The sequence below is a fragment of the Lynx canadensis genome, chromosome B1, assembly GCF_007474595.2.
Source record: "Lynx canadensis isolate LIC74 chromosome B1, mLynCan4.pri.v2, whole genome shotgun sequence".
Lineage (NCBI taxonomy): Eukaryota > Metazoa > Chordata > Mammalia > Carnivora > Felidae > Lynx > Lynx canadensis.
The window spans coordinates 129,927,160-129,944,469 of NC_044306.2; the positions used below are offsets into that span (position 1 = coordinate 129,927,160).

At 35.6% G+C, this 17,310-nt stretch overlaps 1 long non-coding RNA gene across 1 annotated transcript; it reads left to right on the forward strand.

The window, feature by feature from the left end:
- The first annotated feature begins 840 nt into the window (after positions 1-840).
- Positions 841-16,940, forward strand: LOC115511578. Its single transcript, XR_003968107.1, has 3 exons — positions 841-851; positions 3,356-3,358; positions 16,846-16,940. It is a non-coding gene; the product is annotated as an uncharacterized LOC115511578 (long non-coding RNA).
- The last annotated feature ends 370 nt before the right edge of the window (positions 16,941-17,310 follow it).

The following is a 17,310-nucleotide window of genomic DNA, read 5'->3' on the forward strand; positions in this document are numbered from 1 at the left end:
TTATTTCTAATTGAGACTTCTTTCTGGCCCTTAAACCTACCCTCCCAAATGCCTTTTGGATGAACTGTAGCCAGTTCAGACCAAATATATCTAATGTTAATTCCATCTCATATCATTGTTTTTTTTCTATGGTGAATTCTCCATTCTATCAGTGGCCTCACCATGCACCCAGCCATTCAAATTAGGGACCTACAATTATTTTTTTTTTATCTATTCCTCACATACAGTCAAAATTTTATAGAATACAAACCCCATATTCTCACTGGTAAATTTGTTTCTTATAGGGATACACATTAGAAATTATGAAACTGCATGCCTAGGTTTGAACACCTATATTATAGATGATGAGGGTCCATTTTCTCGCTTTCAGAGAAATAGTTACAAAGAGAATTCTGGAATGAGCTATATGGTACCAAACTGGAGTCTGAGGTGTCAATATGAATATATATACTATACAAATATAAACCATATACATGCACATACCTACCAATAGCCAGATAGATACAAATATAATTGTTTTACATCTTGGCATATAAATGTACATTCCTTACCTCTGTCCAGAGGGATGGCTTTGAAGGGACATCAAAGTAGCAACAAGTATACCCCACACTCAGATCCAGGGTTCTCAATACCATTTTGAAATAAAAGATCTCCTTGGCTGATCTTAAAATAGGAGCAGGGAGGGGCACCGGAGTGGCTCAGCCAGTTAAGCATCTGACTTTGGCTCAGGTCATGATCTCACAGTTCCTGGGTTTGAGGCCCATGTTGGGTTGTGAGCTGACAGCTCAGAGCCTGGAGCCTGCTTCGGATTCTGTCTCCCTTTCTCTCCGCCCCTCCCCCACTTGTGCTCTGTCTCTCAAAAAATTAATAAACGTTAAAATTAAAAAAAATAGCAGGAAAAAATAATTCTTGGACACCTTTTGTGCCAAAAGTAATACAATGCTTCAAAAAAAATCGGGGGGCTTGCCAAAAGGACACAGGAGCCATTTTGAAAGAACTCCAGTAGTCAAAACTAGAATTTGTGAAATACGTAAGATAGTATATGATTATAACCTCAATAATAAAATATAAGTATGTGTGAATCATTTCTGGTATAAATAAATAATTGAATAATATATAAATGGAGAGGGATAACTTTCTTAAAATAGCAATTACTTTAGAAATAAGGGAAACAGACCATCACTATTAGAACATAAGCGTGATAATGACTACAGGCAAGAATAGTAATTCTAATAATAGAATTAGTAGGCAAAACTTGCAGAGCCTCAAATTAGTACCCTTTGGCTACACTCTCGTGGTTTTAATATATGTCCACAAATTTTAAGAAGTGAAGCTTCGGGGCGCCTGGGTGGCGCAGTCGGTTAAGCCCCCGACTTCAGCCAGGTCACGATCTCGCGGTCCGTGAGTTCGAGCCCCGCGTCGGGCTCTGTGCTGACGGCTCAGAGCCTGGAGCCTGCTTCCGATTCTGTGTCTCCCTCTCTCACTGACCCTCCCCCGTTCATGCTCTGTCTCTCTCTGTCCCAAAAATAAAAATAAACGTTGAAAAAAAAAAAAAAGAAGTGAAGCTTAATTTCTTTCATTTCGAATAAAGGCTGTACCTAAGACTCCTTTCTAATGAATACAATGTCAAGAAAAAAACTTTGCAATTGAGAAATTTTGCAAACACCACCTTAACCAAGTGATCAAGATCAGCATCAGTAATAAGACCTATTGGCATTGTGTATGCCCTGAAATGATACTATAAAAGACCCTTTACATCTTCAATATTCTTCCTCTAAATCCACAGCATCAGTCTGAGACGATATCAGACAAACTCCTATTGAGTAACTTTCTTCAAAATATATGATCAGTGGTCTTCAAAAGTATCCATGTCACCAAGACCAAGACTAATGTACTGTCACAGACTGGAAGTGACTAAGACATAAGAAAATTAAATAGAAGGTAATAACAGGTAGTCTGGTTTAGATCCTGGAAAAGAAATGATGTTAGTGGAAAAATGGAAGAAATTAGAATAAAGCCAGTAGTTCAGTTAATAATGTTATGCCAAAGTTAATTTCTTAATTTCATGTAATCAGTTATGTAAAATGTTACATATAATGTTGTCACTGGGAGTAAGTTGGTTGAAAGGTGTTCAGGGGGCACCTGGGTGGCTCAGTCAGTTAAGCGCCTGACTTAGGCTCAGGTCATGATCTCACGGTCTGTGGATTTGAGCCCCGCGTCAGGCTCTGTGCTGACAGGTCAGAGCCTGGAGCCTACTTTGGATTCTGTGTCTCCCTCTCTCTCTGCCCCTCCCCCGCTCAAGCTCTGTCTCTGTCTTTCTCAAAAATAAACATTAAAAAATTTTTTTAAATAAAAAAAAGGTGTTCAGGAACTGTACTAACCTTGCAATTGCCCTTGAAGTCTAAAATTACTTGAAAATAAGAAGTTACAAATACCCTATCAAAACAATCTACTTACCACACCTTAGAGATCTCCTGTTCTCTTATTTCTACGTCCACTACATGTATTGAAGTCCTTATCAATTCTTATATAAATTATTAAAATTGACTCAAATGGTTTCCATGTCTGTTACCTTGTGCTTTACTACTTTCTATTACATCCTCCCAACACAAATGAGCTTTATCCCATGCAAAGATAATCACAGAATATTTGCATAGGGTTTTACAGTGTCCCATAGGTTTCATTACCTACCACATTTTTTAGCTTCATTTTCCTTTGCTCTCACATGTATGGCATATTTAATTGGTAATCTTTCCAGTTCCTTGCATCTGCCAATCTCTTTCACACTTGCGTTCTCTCACACCTGAGATTCCTTCTGCCAAAAATGTTTTCTTCATTTCTTTAAGTAGATAATTTCTCCTCCCCCAGATATTTTTTTTTCCTCAAAAATAACAGTTCCTAGAAGACTTTCTTGACATCCCTGGTGTAAATTGTGTTTTTCTCTGGAACCATACACGTATATCTATTAATGGCAAGGACACGTTGTTATCCACAACTTCTTCCCTGGAGCCTGGCTATAAATATGTGCTTAACCAAGTTTTACTTAGAATGGTGAAGTAAATATTAAGAATAAATTCAAATGGAAAGGCAAAAGCAAATCTACATAGTAAAAATATGAAGGAAAAAAAATAAAGTCTTAAGCCATATGAGCCTAGAAAGAAAATGCCCATTTAAAAATTTCTAGTTTTGTCAGGGGTCTGGACTAAGATACCACTCAAGAATATCATCTGCTTGAATACACATTGCAGGAAAACGTGAAAAAACTGACCCCAGATGTCATTGTACTGTAGAATTATAGGCATTGCCGTGACCATAGAATCAGATGTATGTGTCTGTGCATATTAGAGCTCTGCAGTCCGTGAATCAAGTGCCAGTGTTACAGCATTACCTTCCCTCTCATAGAAACAAACACACAGACTCCACAATTCAATGTGCACCTTTGTTTTCAAGGATCAGAGTCTCAGAGGACCTATTCTGAAGGCTTTTAAGGCTGCTATCGACTCTATTGGGACAACCTAGAGAAGTCATTCATCTGCAGTGACTCAGGGTCAGCAGAGAAATTCCAGGGGAATAGCATGAAAGACACTTTATCTCAGGAGCTGATGGGACTGACCCAGCTGCATAAATCCCTTTCAGACTGGCAATTTGTAGACTGGTTTATTTCAGTCATTGTCAACAGGCGAGAGTTCATAATTTTTTAAGTTGACTTTTAAAAAGAAAACTTTATTTTTGCCCCATTGACTAAACACTGTCCTACATTCAAGTTTATAAAAGTCTTTCTATAGAGAGTTAGCACTTTGACTCGTATAGGTTTTTGATTGCTTTGAACATTGTGTTGAAGAAGGTAATGCTGAAAGTGTCAATGACCAAGGCCAAGGCAAACTTGAATTTTTTAGTGCATTTTGTTCTTAGCTTGCATGCAGAAAGGTTGCCATAGAAACTAGTAAAGGAGCTAAATTACTTGTTGATTCTGTACATGCTTTATCTTCTGTTGTTTTATTCTGATACTTAAGTGAGAAACTGAAGGAGGATTTTATATGTTCATCTCCCTTTAAATGGAGAGTATTTCCTCTTAGAGTCTAAAGTTAGAAGTACAGGTTTTGTTTTGTTTTGTTTTGTTTTTACTATTTAAAGATGTATGTTGGGGCACCTGGCTGGCTCAGTTGGTTAAGCATCCAACTTCCTCTCAGGTCATGATCTTGTGGTTCATGAGTTTGAGCCCCGCGTCAGGCTCTGTGCTGACAGCTCAGAGCCTGACGTCTGCTTCAGATTCTGTGTCTTCCTGTCTCTCTGCTCCTCCCCTACTCGTGCTTGGTCTCTGTCTCTTAAAAATAAGCATTTTTTTAAAAATAAAAATGTATGTTACACTAGAACACATTCTTTTCAGTGGGCTGTGTCCATAATATCATTTTTTGTCACACAGTTGTCAGATTTGGAGGAGCACAGAGTAGAGCTGAGGGCCTCATTTTCCTCAAAATGTGCCAGCGGCTGTGATAATAAAATTGTAGTGTACCTGCATTCAAATCTAGATGCTCAGAGTGGGCAGATATGGGATAGCAGCCACGGATGATTCCCACTACCTGATCTAAGGACAATAAGCTAAAGAAAGTATAATTGATTTTTTTTTTCTCAGACTGGATGGCAGTCATTAACAAAGGCACAAAAAAGTATTATGAATTGTTTGCAGTGGCAAGCAGTTTAAATACAGCAAAGGAGTATCAGGAAGGGTTACAGATGAAAACCAAAAGGATAACCAGTCTCTTAAAGAAAAAAAAATATGATGTGATAAAATGGAGCTGATTCAGTAGCATAAATTATTCTGTCAGTTTCATTGAAAGTACTGAAGATGAATAATACTAGGGTCAGATTTTGAGAGTCTATGTTGAAGATTCATTGCCCAGTTACAAAAAATTTATTTTTTTTATAATTTTTTAAAATGTTTTTATTTATTTTTGAGACAGAGAGAGACAGAGCATGAGCAGGGGAAGGGAAGAGAGAGAGGGAGACACAGAACCCAAAGCACGCTCCAGGCTCTGAGCTGTCAGCACAGAGCCTGACACGGGGCTCGAACTCACGGACTGTGAGATCATGACCTGAGCCGAAATTGGACGCTTAACGGACTGAGCCACCCAGGCGCCCTAAAAATTTTAAAAGTAGATTCAAACATGGCTTCTGAGAACAGAGATCTTTGGTGGGATAGGTATATTATGGACTGTTTGTGCCTTCTCTGTTTCTCATGTATACATCCCCCAAAGGATATCTTTGAGATATGATTTTTCAGTTTGGACAGTTTTATCTCTAGAGTGAGAAAACTAACTATACTAAGAATGTATACCTGGGGACGAAGTACTACAAGCAGATAAAAACCACAGAGAATTAGCAAAGGCTGCAGCGTAGGAACACAAGAAATCCAATACTGGAAGGATAGATAAGTTAAAATATTATACATGTAATACATAAATATGCATATATATAATACATATATATGTATTAAATATACATGGGTATTAATACACATGTATATATAATATATGTGTATTAATACACACGTATATAATATGTATTAATATGTATATAATATGTATGTATTAAATATACATATATATAATATACATATATAATATATGTATATATAATCTATATCATTATTTTTAACCGATCCAGATTTTATATATATATATATATATATATATATTTTATATATTATAAATATATATATTTTTTATATATATATAAAATCTGGATCGGTTAAAAGTAATGATCTAGATGTACATATACTCACATGAATTGAGCTCAAAAACATGTTGAATATAAAAGTAAGAAAAGATTTACAGCACAAAAACAGCAACATATATTTTTCAGGACTACGTACATTTAAATAAAATCATGGACACAGTGGGAAGATAAGAATGGAATTAGAAAATGGAGTATAAAGTGGGAAAAATCATAAATTATTTAAGTACAGGGAAATGATACATTTCAGTATATGGTAGGACACTGTCCTTAAAATATAAATGCATAAATTTAAGTGAAAATTAAAAGAAAAAAATAAAGATTTAACAAAAATGGAACGTTCTGTGCCACTCCACTATGGAGAATTAAAGGAACCACAGAGGATAAAAATCCTCACATAAATTGAAATGAAGGGATGGGGTTGCTGTATTTAATCTTCACAAAATAACAAGATGAGTCTACCTCAAGGAAACCCTCTACCTTTAAGGAGTCTCCAGAGAGTTGAGGATCTTAGAAGAAAGATCTTGGAATATTTAACATACCTTTCTTCTTCCTCGTTTGTTTTTCTAATATGTTCAAATTACCTTCTACATTTCTTCAAAGAGTAAATCAGTCCTGCCATACTTATTTGAGGGAGAGGGCATGGACAGCTTTGCCTTAAGCAGATCTCCAGCATAGATGTAAGCAAGTTCATTACACTGGTACATGTGGCTGAGGAGGCTGGTATGAAAAGAAATGCAGGTGAGCTCTGCTCTCCAAGTTCTTTGCCTGAGGTGGGGCTGCTTTAATCCTGAGGTGGAGCCCTTTTCTACTTTGTGCAGAGGTGATGAGAGCTAGCCAAGCTGCATACCTACCGAGCTTTACCCATCTGAAAGGAACAACTTATTTTTTCTAGTTGGCATAGAAGTGTGTTATAAGTATCAACCTGATCAGAAAAAGAAAAAAACAGTATGTTGATGGTTCTGTGTAAATGTAACTCAGCAAGATATTACTTCATATTATTATTAGCAATTAAAGAGGAGAATGGATTCCCTGAAATGGAAGTTCAAGGAGAACTGGCCTACATGACGGCTGGCTTTTGGTCTTGCTTATATCTGATTTATGTCATTAGGTCTGTCATGTTGGAGCCAAAGGAAAAATGGTTGTTTTTTTGGTAATTTGAGTGGAGATTCTTTCAAAATTATTTCCACATGTTTCCAGAGACTTTCTAGTATTGAGCAAAAAGGATTGGGGATAAAGTAAATTAGAAGATCACTTTTGAAGTTGAAATCAATTTCTGTTTTCCATCATTATAGAAATACATTTCAAATGAATTGAGAAAAAGTTAAGATCTTATACGCAGTTAGTAATTAAAAAAAATGTAATGTTAACTTATTTTTGAGAGAGACCAATTATGAGCAGGAAAGGGGCAGAGAGAGGGAGACACAGAATGCGAAGCAGCTTCAGGATCTGAGCTGTTAGCACAGACCCTGAAGTGGGGCTCAAAACCACAAGCCATGAGATCATGACCTGAGCCTAAATTGGACGCTTAACCAACTGAGCCACCCAGGTGCCCCTCTATTAGTAATTTCAAAAATAATCTTGGAATCGAGAAAGCCTTCCAGAACAACATAGGAATCACCAGAACTCATAAGGGAAAGAGTGATATAACAAACGTAAAAATCTGTCTCTCACAAACGAAAAGTATATACAATCAATTTCTTAGGCCAGTACGCACTGCAAAAATACTTAGTACATGTACAATAGGAAGGAAATAATGACCATAATGCCTGATGGTATTTTGCAAGTTGGTAAAGAAAGGCCCTACCCAAGAGAAAAATGGTGCCTTAACGCAGACTCCAATTGAAAAGGAGCCTGAGGTCGATCTTAGATGCAGTGTGCAATATTTTATTGTAAGATGCAATCTCAGGGCAGAAAGATTGAGGGAAATAAATGAGCCAGGGAGAAGAGAAGAAAACCAAAGGCAGACAATCCAAAAACCATGTCCATCTGACCAAGGAATGGATAGGGAATTTATTTGTCTACACCATCCTGCTTCTTTCCCATCTGTCAAAGTTCCTCCATAAAGAGCCCCTTGCCAATCTAGGTTGCACGTCGTGGCCTGATTGGGAAGCCAATCCCAATTTTTGTGCTGTGTTACCCCATCCAATTCCAAAAAATGATGGGATGAACCAGAAACTCTGGATGCATGACAGGTGTGCCTTAAAGCAGCAAAGTCAGGGAGAGCTGCACAGATTTGTTAGCTATTGAGATGGATAACACTTGAGCATATTTTGGAGGCAAGTGAGGCTGAGAGAACCTCATGAGGGATATATGACAAAAAATGATCAAAGAAAATAAACAAAAGAATCATCAAGGTATTATAAAGATTACAATAATCATGTGGAAATATATCTTCACTAAAATAAGTAAAATGCTATTTAAGCACAAAAAATATATACACATCAAATCGACAAAAATTAAGAGTGACCTCTACTATAGAGGGGTGCCTGGGTAGCTCAGCTGGATGAGTGTCTGACTCTTGATTTCAGCTCAGATCATGATCCCAGGGGCCTGGGATCAAGCCCCTCTTGGGTTCCACCGTCAGCATGGAGCCTGCTTAGGATTCTTTTTCTCCCTCTTTGCCCCTCTCCCTTGCTTGCTCTCTCTCTCTCTCTCAAATTAAAAAAAAATAATAATAATTTTAAAAATTTACAAAAAGGTTATAGAATAGAGTTTTCTTTACATAGTTTTAGAGGTAGTATAAATTGGTGCAGCTTCCTTGGAATGCAAAAATGTATTATATATCAAATGTTAGATATAAAACCATGGTGAATGGAAGATGTTAAAGAAGCAACCCCCTTGTAAATCCAAAATCATTTCAAAATAAAAATTTAAATTTAACAATATGGAGTACCCCCAATATCAATGCTTCATTCTACCTATAAAGTAATTGGGCAAATACCACAAATTCAAAGCTTTATGGAGATTCAGTGAAGTTGTATTTGTAATAGCAAAAAAAAATTAGAAACCACTAATACTCACCAATAGTGAGATGTTTAAAGTAGAATATCCATTCTCTGGTATAGTATATCATACTTTTAAAAATAAAGTGGTCTGTGTATACTGACATGGAATTGTTTTGAGTATAGATTTTTTAACTGCCAAAAAAAGTTGGACAAAACTTTATACTATTTGTATACAAATTTATGTATAAGATTCATCCAAGGATATGGATGTACCTTAAATATATATTGCAAAAGTAAAATAAGCCATTCTGAAAAGACTGAATACTGTATGCTTATGTGACCTATAAAAAAGCAAAATTATGTAAAGATCAATGGCTACCAGTTTTTTGGGGGGGTTAATAAATGAAAATGGAAAACTTTAGAGCAATAAATCTATTATGAATGATACTATAATAGCGGATAAATGACACTAGGCATTTGCCAAGACCCATAGAACTTCACAGCACTGAGTGAATTTTAATGTATATTAGCTTTAGAAAGTCATTTCGAAGGTTGTGGAATCCAAGAATGGAATGCAGACTGTAAAAATAATTGATTAAGTAAATGATGACAGTTTCTCACTGTTGGAGTGAGTAGTTATAGGTAAACAAGGGCAGAAGGGTAGAATGATCCATGTGGTAATGGGTTAGAGGTGAAAACATCAGCATAAACCTAAGTTTACCTTAATATATATACAGATGGATACATATGGATATACTTATGAATACATGTACATACACTGGTTGCCATAGATCTGTATGTTTCCTTGCTGTATTAGCTGAGATTGCCTAGAAGCAATGATACCCCAGGAGCAAAGAGCAAGCCTAGAACCAAGATCTTTGTTTCTAATATGGACCTCTAGTTAAAAAAAAAAAAAAAAAAAACTGGGCTATTTGGAGAGATAATGGATTTTAGAACTGGGGCAAGAAGTGTACAAAATAAGTGTAGAGCATTCTGTAGTACCAGAAAGTAAGGATGTGCTAAAAAAAAAAAAAAAAAAGTCCATCAACATTGATAGGGGTATGTCAAAGGGATACAGTAGTCAACTGAAAGAACACTAATATCTAAAGCTGAAACAATTTAAGCAAAACAGTAAAGTAGTATTGGATTATAACTTAATGTATAAAATAAATTTTCATACTGACATAAATTATTTAATAAATAGAGGTAGAAGTGCCAAACCTCTTGTGAAAAATAAACCTAATTGACAGAGATACTTTGCCTGGAAGGAAGTGGAGATTAACTGTACACTCTAAGCTAGGCTGTACATTCTAACCTCCTTTGAAAGAGTACAGTATGTATTTTACAGTGGAAAAACCAAATATTACCTACAGGTTAATAGCAATAGTGAAATGTCATATTGATAGTAAATACCCTTGATATGTTGTGATGAGAATGGTACTTACCTCAGGTCTTCTTCACAAAAGCTAATTGAGAGGTATTCTAAAATATATATGTGTGTGTGTATGTATATGTGTATATATATGTGTGTGTACTTTGAAGAATAATGGCCTGATTATATATATACACACACACACACACATACACACACACACACACACACACACACACACATATATATATATATATATATATATATATATATATATATAAATAAAATCAGGCCATTATTATTCAAAGTTGTCAAAATTATCAAAACAAAATAAAACAAACAAAAGCAAAGGAAGAAGCTGAAAACCTGCCATGACCTAATGAGACATAATGACCAAATATAATGTGGTATCCTCAAATGGAAAAGACCGTTAGGGAAAAACTAAGGAAATCTACTTTAAGTATGGACTTTACTTCATAACAGTGCATCAGTACCACTCCATTAATGTGACCACTGTACCTTACTAATGTTAGCAGATAATAAAGAGTTTGCTAGGTATATAGCAACTCTCTGTGGTACCTTTCCATTGTTTTAATATAAAATGTTAAAAAATGGTGTATTTAAAAAGTTCTATTTATAGGCAGTCCTAGAAATTTATGTTACCATATGAGACCTACTCCTATCTTTCTCTTTTAAAAAACTCCACTATAGGGGCACCTGGGTGGCTCAGTCAGTTGAGCGACTGACTTTGGCTCAGGTCATGATCTTGCAGTCTGTGAGTTTGAGCCCTGCTTTGGCTCTGTGCTGACGGTTGAGCCCTGCTTTGGCTCTGTGCTGATGGCTCAGAGCCTGGAGCCTGCCTCGGATTCTGTGGCTCTCTCTCTCTGCCCCTTTGCCGTTCATGCTCTGTCTCTCTCTGTCTCTCAAAAATGAATAAACGTTAAAAAAATTTTTTAAAAATTTCCACTATGTTTTTCTTTGCCTTTATATGTTTAGGACTTTGAATATGTTCAGTTAATTGTTACTGAGGAGTATCTCTTGTATATGAGTGACTTAATTTATGAACACACATGAGTACTTAAATATCAGCACATTTGTTTTACCACATATATTTTTATTCATATAAGATATTCCTACCATGATAAATATTTTATCATTTCAACTTCAAACAAGAAGTTGAAATCTAGTTTTTATTCTGTTTGTTTCACTCATTCATCCAATGATTTTTAAACTGAACAACATATGCCCAGCAAATTTAGCAACATATGCCTTGAATATACTCAACCTCATTTTTGATCAAGTCCTCTTTATTTCCTTTATTTTATTTTATTTTATTTTATTTTATTTTATTTTATTTTATTTTATTTTATTTTGAGTTTCACCATTTTGATGGAAGATTGACATCCAGAAAATAAAACTTTAAGAGGAGAACAGCAAAATACATGCCTTCTCTAAGATCAAGGACAATGTAATGATATAAAATGCTTGATAGTTTTCTTAGTTGTAGTTCATTGACTAACCGTTAATTAAACATAGAGAATCATCAAAATACAAAATAAACTCTTAAACATTTTATGTTAACATAAACACCTGTATGTATTCATTTATCAATCTTCATATAGGCGCATGCTTTTTTGATAAACATATCCACTGAATAGAGTTTTTTGGGGGGAGGGGGACTTCTTCTTCTTCTTCAGTTTTTTTCTTTCATTTTTGTAACTATTCCCATAAAATATCAATTATGATTTCCAATGTATTTTCTTAAAAGTGGTAGAGAAATATCCAGAAACTTCCAAAGTAAATTGAGTGTAGAATCCTCTTGCAATTTTGTGAAGTTCCATCTAATCTCTTACATTATCTTGTCCATGCTTAACTTGTCTGCGTTCTTTTATTAACTAGCTTTTTTGAAGTCCTTCTAAAGAATTCATCTTAGATTTCAAGAAAACAAATTCTTTATTTGCATTTTTTTAATTGTTGACATAACATTTAATTAAACATAGTGATTACAGTGTAAGTGGCAAAAACTGATCTTTGAACAGTTCCAATGAGTTTTGATAAAATGCAGTTAACTGAGAAAAGCATGAAGTGACCCAGCAGACAGCAGTCTGTAAGTACAAGTGTTTAGGACAGGGATGGTAGGAGGCAGAACTCTTATATTGCGTGGGAATGGTAAAATGGTTAAACCTCTTTGCAAAACAGCATGGCACTGCCTTAAAGCTAAACATCCAGTTAATTTATAACCCAATCATTGCTCTAGATTCTGCTAGAGAAATGACAGCATATGTTCATATAAAAACTTGTCCATAAATGCTCATAATGGCCAAAAAGTGAAATGAATTCAAATGTCTATAAACTGACAAATAAATGTAGGATAGCCATACAGTGGAAAATTATTCACCCACAAAAAAAGATGTTATAAAAATGTAATTCACCATATTAGCAGAATAGAGGAGGAAAACCATGTGCATAGGGCCATGGTTATGTCAAATACCATTTGACAAAAATCGATACTTATTTATAATAAAATTTTCAGCACACTAAAGATAGAAGGGAACTTCCCCATTCTGCTTAAGAGCAATCTTCAAAACCACTTTCAATGGACACAATGGGCGATGATGAAAATTTGAATGCTTTCCCATTTTAATCGGGGACAAAAAAGGAATGTCTACACTTACTACTTGTATTCATTACTGAAAATTTGTGAATGTGCAGTGAAGTGAGAAAGAAGAAATACAAGCACAAATACTCGGGAAAAAAAGTAAAATTTTATTTTTTCTATCAGAGTAATTATCTCTATAGAGAATATTAAGGAATCCACAGAAAAAGATACCATAACTACTGATGAATTAAGGTTGTGTTATATAGTGTTAATATGTAAATTCAAATACATTTCTGTAAATAGGCTTGAATGGCTAGAAATGGAAATTTAAAAGCCCTACTAACAATAGTGTCAAACCATACAAACAACTAAGCCAAATATTTAAGCATATGTGTGTAAGTTTGGCTCACCAAAAACTATAAAACTAAAGGGGACCTAAACAAATGGAGAACTATATCATTTTCATCTATCAGAAGATTCAATATATTAACATATCAGTTGTCTCCTAACTAATTATTATGGAAATCCAGGCCATAATCAGAAGTAATCAATAACAAATGCAAATTATAATATAATCTTAAATTTACGGTATTAACAAAATTTTAAATTATGTCTTTAATGCAATACAATTTATATAAATTTAAAACAAATGTATATTCACACGAAAATATTTTTTTCAAACACATGTATGACCAAAAAGATTGTATGATATTGTGGGCTGGATCAGCAGACATCAAACTATCAAACTATAGCCATGAAACAAATGACTAAAAAGTTGTTGTTTTTTTTTTTTTAAGTTTTATTGGAACACAGCTATGCTCATCCATTTCTGTATTATCTATGTCTGTCTCCCTTTACCCTGAAAGGACAGGTTTAGGGCAGATGGTGTAGTCACAACAAAAACTGTAAGGCCTGCAAAGCTGAGCATGTTTACTGTCTGGCCTTTCACACAAAGAGTTTGTCAGTCCCTTGGCTAGACTACTGTGATATTTTGAAAAGACTCCAAAATATTGTGGCTCAAAACAAGACCACTTTTTTTTTTTTTTGGTTAGTTTATGTGTTTTCATTTTACTATATAGGTGGATAGGCAGCGCAGGGCCAAAATCATTGCTGTTGCAGCCACCGAAATTTCTAGTTCTTAGGTTTGGTTATCTTGTGTAGACTAAGTTGCCTTTATCATCACGATGGAAGCTGGCTGACCACTACATAGTAAAACTCACCGGGAAGACAGAAAGAGAGGAAACAAAGGGTCAGCATGCTTCTTTTAAGTAAATGATGTGAAAGTAGCATGCATTTCTTCCACTCCTATTTCATTGGCAAGAACTTAGTCATACAGCCATATCTACCTACAAAAAAGGCTGGTAAGTACAGACCATCTTAAACCTTGAGGAGCAGCACTGCCTTGTTAATTAATAAGAAAAAAGAAGTGAGCAAACAGATAAGGGTGAAAGTTACCTGTCACTACTACAAACATATTCAATACTTTTGTTTATTTGTCCAAAGAAAGGGAAGAGAAGTAGAAATGAATGTTGAAAAGGAGAAATAATAAAATGAGACCTGGAAAACTGGGAAATTCTCAGCCCAGCTATGTAATTGAGACTCAAGAATGTGTTGACACGAGTTGTACCTGATTATCAGGATGCCAGATACCTAGCCTCCCATCTCCAACATGGTTTAGTGAAGGTCAGGGAACTAGTATGATATGAAAACCTCCTTCAGTGTGGCAAATGGAGACTTTCTTTTGGGATATTTCCTCACTCATGAGCGGTTGTATGCCTCTACAGAGGAACTTTGAAAAAACTGGTAAGCTTTTAACTCTCTGTGTGAGCATGCTGTGTTGTCTCCTATTCAAGTAATTATCTTTGTAACTTTCCATTTCTTTTACCATTAAAGGAACATTACTTCCTTAACTACATCGGTTTTAGTGCCTAGCATAGTACCATTCTGTTGTGACAACCAAACAAATACTAAATTAAAGAAAAAGCTTTCTTAGAAACAATTAACATAGTTTATCAATCCTGAGGAAGTTTAAGGAGAAAAGAAGCAGCAAAAAGATACCTTTCTAGGATTGCCCAAGGTGTTGTAACTGCATATGTGGAAGAAATAAAAGGAGTTCTAAAAAACATTATAGTAGGAAAAAAAGTAGTTTCTGGGATACTACTTAAAAATTAAATGGATGGGGGAACCTGGGTGGCTCAATCTGTTAAGCATCTGACTCTTGATTTAAGTCCAGATCATGATCTCAGGGTTTGTGAGATCGAGCCCCACAATGGGCTCTGTGCTCACATCGCAGACCCTGCTTGGGATTTTCTCTCTCTGTCCTTACCCCACATTCTCTGTGTCTCTCTCTCTCTCTGTCTCATGCGTGTACACTCTCTCTCAAAATAAATAAACTTTTTAAAAAAGGAGAAAAAAATAAGTGAACAAAGGGAAAGAATGGGTAATTCACTTAAGAGCAAAATCAAAATACTATTATTATATGGTGCTTGGCCTGATTACTATTCAGAGAAATGCAAACCACAGCAACAATTCATATATCTTTCAGATTAGAAAATCCTAAAACAATAAAAAATAAAAAAAAACCAAAATTAGTACAATCCAATGCTAGTAAAGGTATGGTAAACATTAATTACTAGTGAGGGTGCAACAATATCCATTATACTGTAAAATATACATATGTTTTGACTATGAATTCAACTTTTGAAAAACTACCCAACTGAAGCAAAAATACAGGTATATCAGGATATTTGAAAATACTGTTACAGTACCATCTATAGAGACAAAAACCGGAAATAACTATTTGTTCAGAACAAATGGATTAAATTTTGATTTGCACATATTAATGTAAATGCAGCTACTAAAGATATTCAAATTTATATTTCTCTATTAGAGCAATTAGGACCAGTTTTTGTCAACACAAGCTAAAAACCTGACCCTTAAATAAATAGAATTGTACATTTTTCCATTTAGGTTCATATGGAAAATGGTGTGAAATTATGTCACTAATTCAACTAGCATATACTCCTTTTTTAATTAGAAACAAAAGGAAAAATTAATAACTGGTAATCATAATTGGAAGAAGTTAGAATCGAAGATGGCTAGGCAGGAGGTAAAGATGTCAGGAAGAGATTCATAGAGTTGTTTGTTAGAAATGTTCTTATTGAAGTCACCTATAACCTCAATGCTAAGTCCAATGGTCCATTTACATTTCTCATCATACTTGACCTATAAGCAGCAACATTATCACTCCTTTTTTGGTAGACTTTATTGAGCTTCAGACATCACATGAAATTTTCTCTTACCTCATTGGTTATTCCTTCTCAGTCTGCTTTGGTAGTTTCTTCTCTTGTTCTTAATATTCTAATATGGAATATTCTAATATGTAATTCAATCCATGACCATCTACTATTTTTTATCTATACTCATCCATGTTTTGACTGCATCTATGCTTGGATCTTTATATGCCATCGTGTGTATTCATTGCTAAGTTTATATCCATATCCCTGATCTTTCCTGTGATCTCCAAACATACATCCAGCTAGCTGAATCTCCACCTCACCTTTTAATGGAACCTCAACTGCAAACTACAACTTTAATTCTCACACCTCCATCCCCCAAATTGTTTTTTCCTGCAGCCTCTCCCGTCTCATAAATCGTAACTCTATCCTTCCAGTTTCTTAATACATGACCTTGGAACCCTACTTCACCTATCAGGAACTTCCAAGAAATCCTATTGGTTTCATCAGCAAATACATCCAGAGTTTGACCAGTTTACATAGCTTCTACTTATATTACCCTGGTGGAACCAATATAATCTCATAATTTAAGTAAGGAATAGATTGTTCCCCAGTCCGGCCCCTGATTCCCTGCAACCACATCCACAGTATACCTCCTCCGCCACGACTGACTCAGGCAGTTTTATCTCCAGAGTCCTCGTACTCTTGCTTTCCTTTTAATCCCCTGCCTGCATCGGATCACCTGCATGACCCCATCAAACCAGAAGTCTCCAGGCACCAGCTCTGAGATCAGCAAGGACTTAAAGGAGAAGAAGGAAGTTGTAGACGAGGTGGAGAATGAAAAGGACGCTCCTGCTGATGGGAACACTAATGAGGCAAATGGGGAGCAGTAGGCTGATGATGAGGAATATGAAGAGGAGGAGAGGAAGGCGACGCGAGGAAGAGGATGAAGATGAGGCTGAGGAGGCTGAGGCAGCTACCGGCAAGTGGACGGCTGAAGATGATGAGGATGACAGTATCCACAACAAGAAGCAGAAAAGCAACACAGATGACTAGACATCAAAAAAGGAAAAGTCAAACGAGAAAAAGACCATCGCGACCTATTCACCCTCTACTTCCTACCTCAGAATCCAAACGTGGTCACCATGGATGGTCTCACCCACCCATCCTGGGCAGCGCCACCCTCAGATGTCACACACAACCACGACGTGAATTTGCAACACGGGAGAAAAAAAGAACCAAAACATCCAAGGCCTTGTTCTTGTTTTTCCTTAAAAACACTTTAAAAAGGAAAATTTGTGTTTTTTATTTACATTTTATATTTTTTCTATATTGTTAGGGGTCAGTCATTTTTAATGATCTTGGATGACCAAATCATCCTTCAGAAGGTTCCCTCTCCTATCTCTGACTTTACTTGTGGTG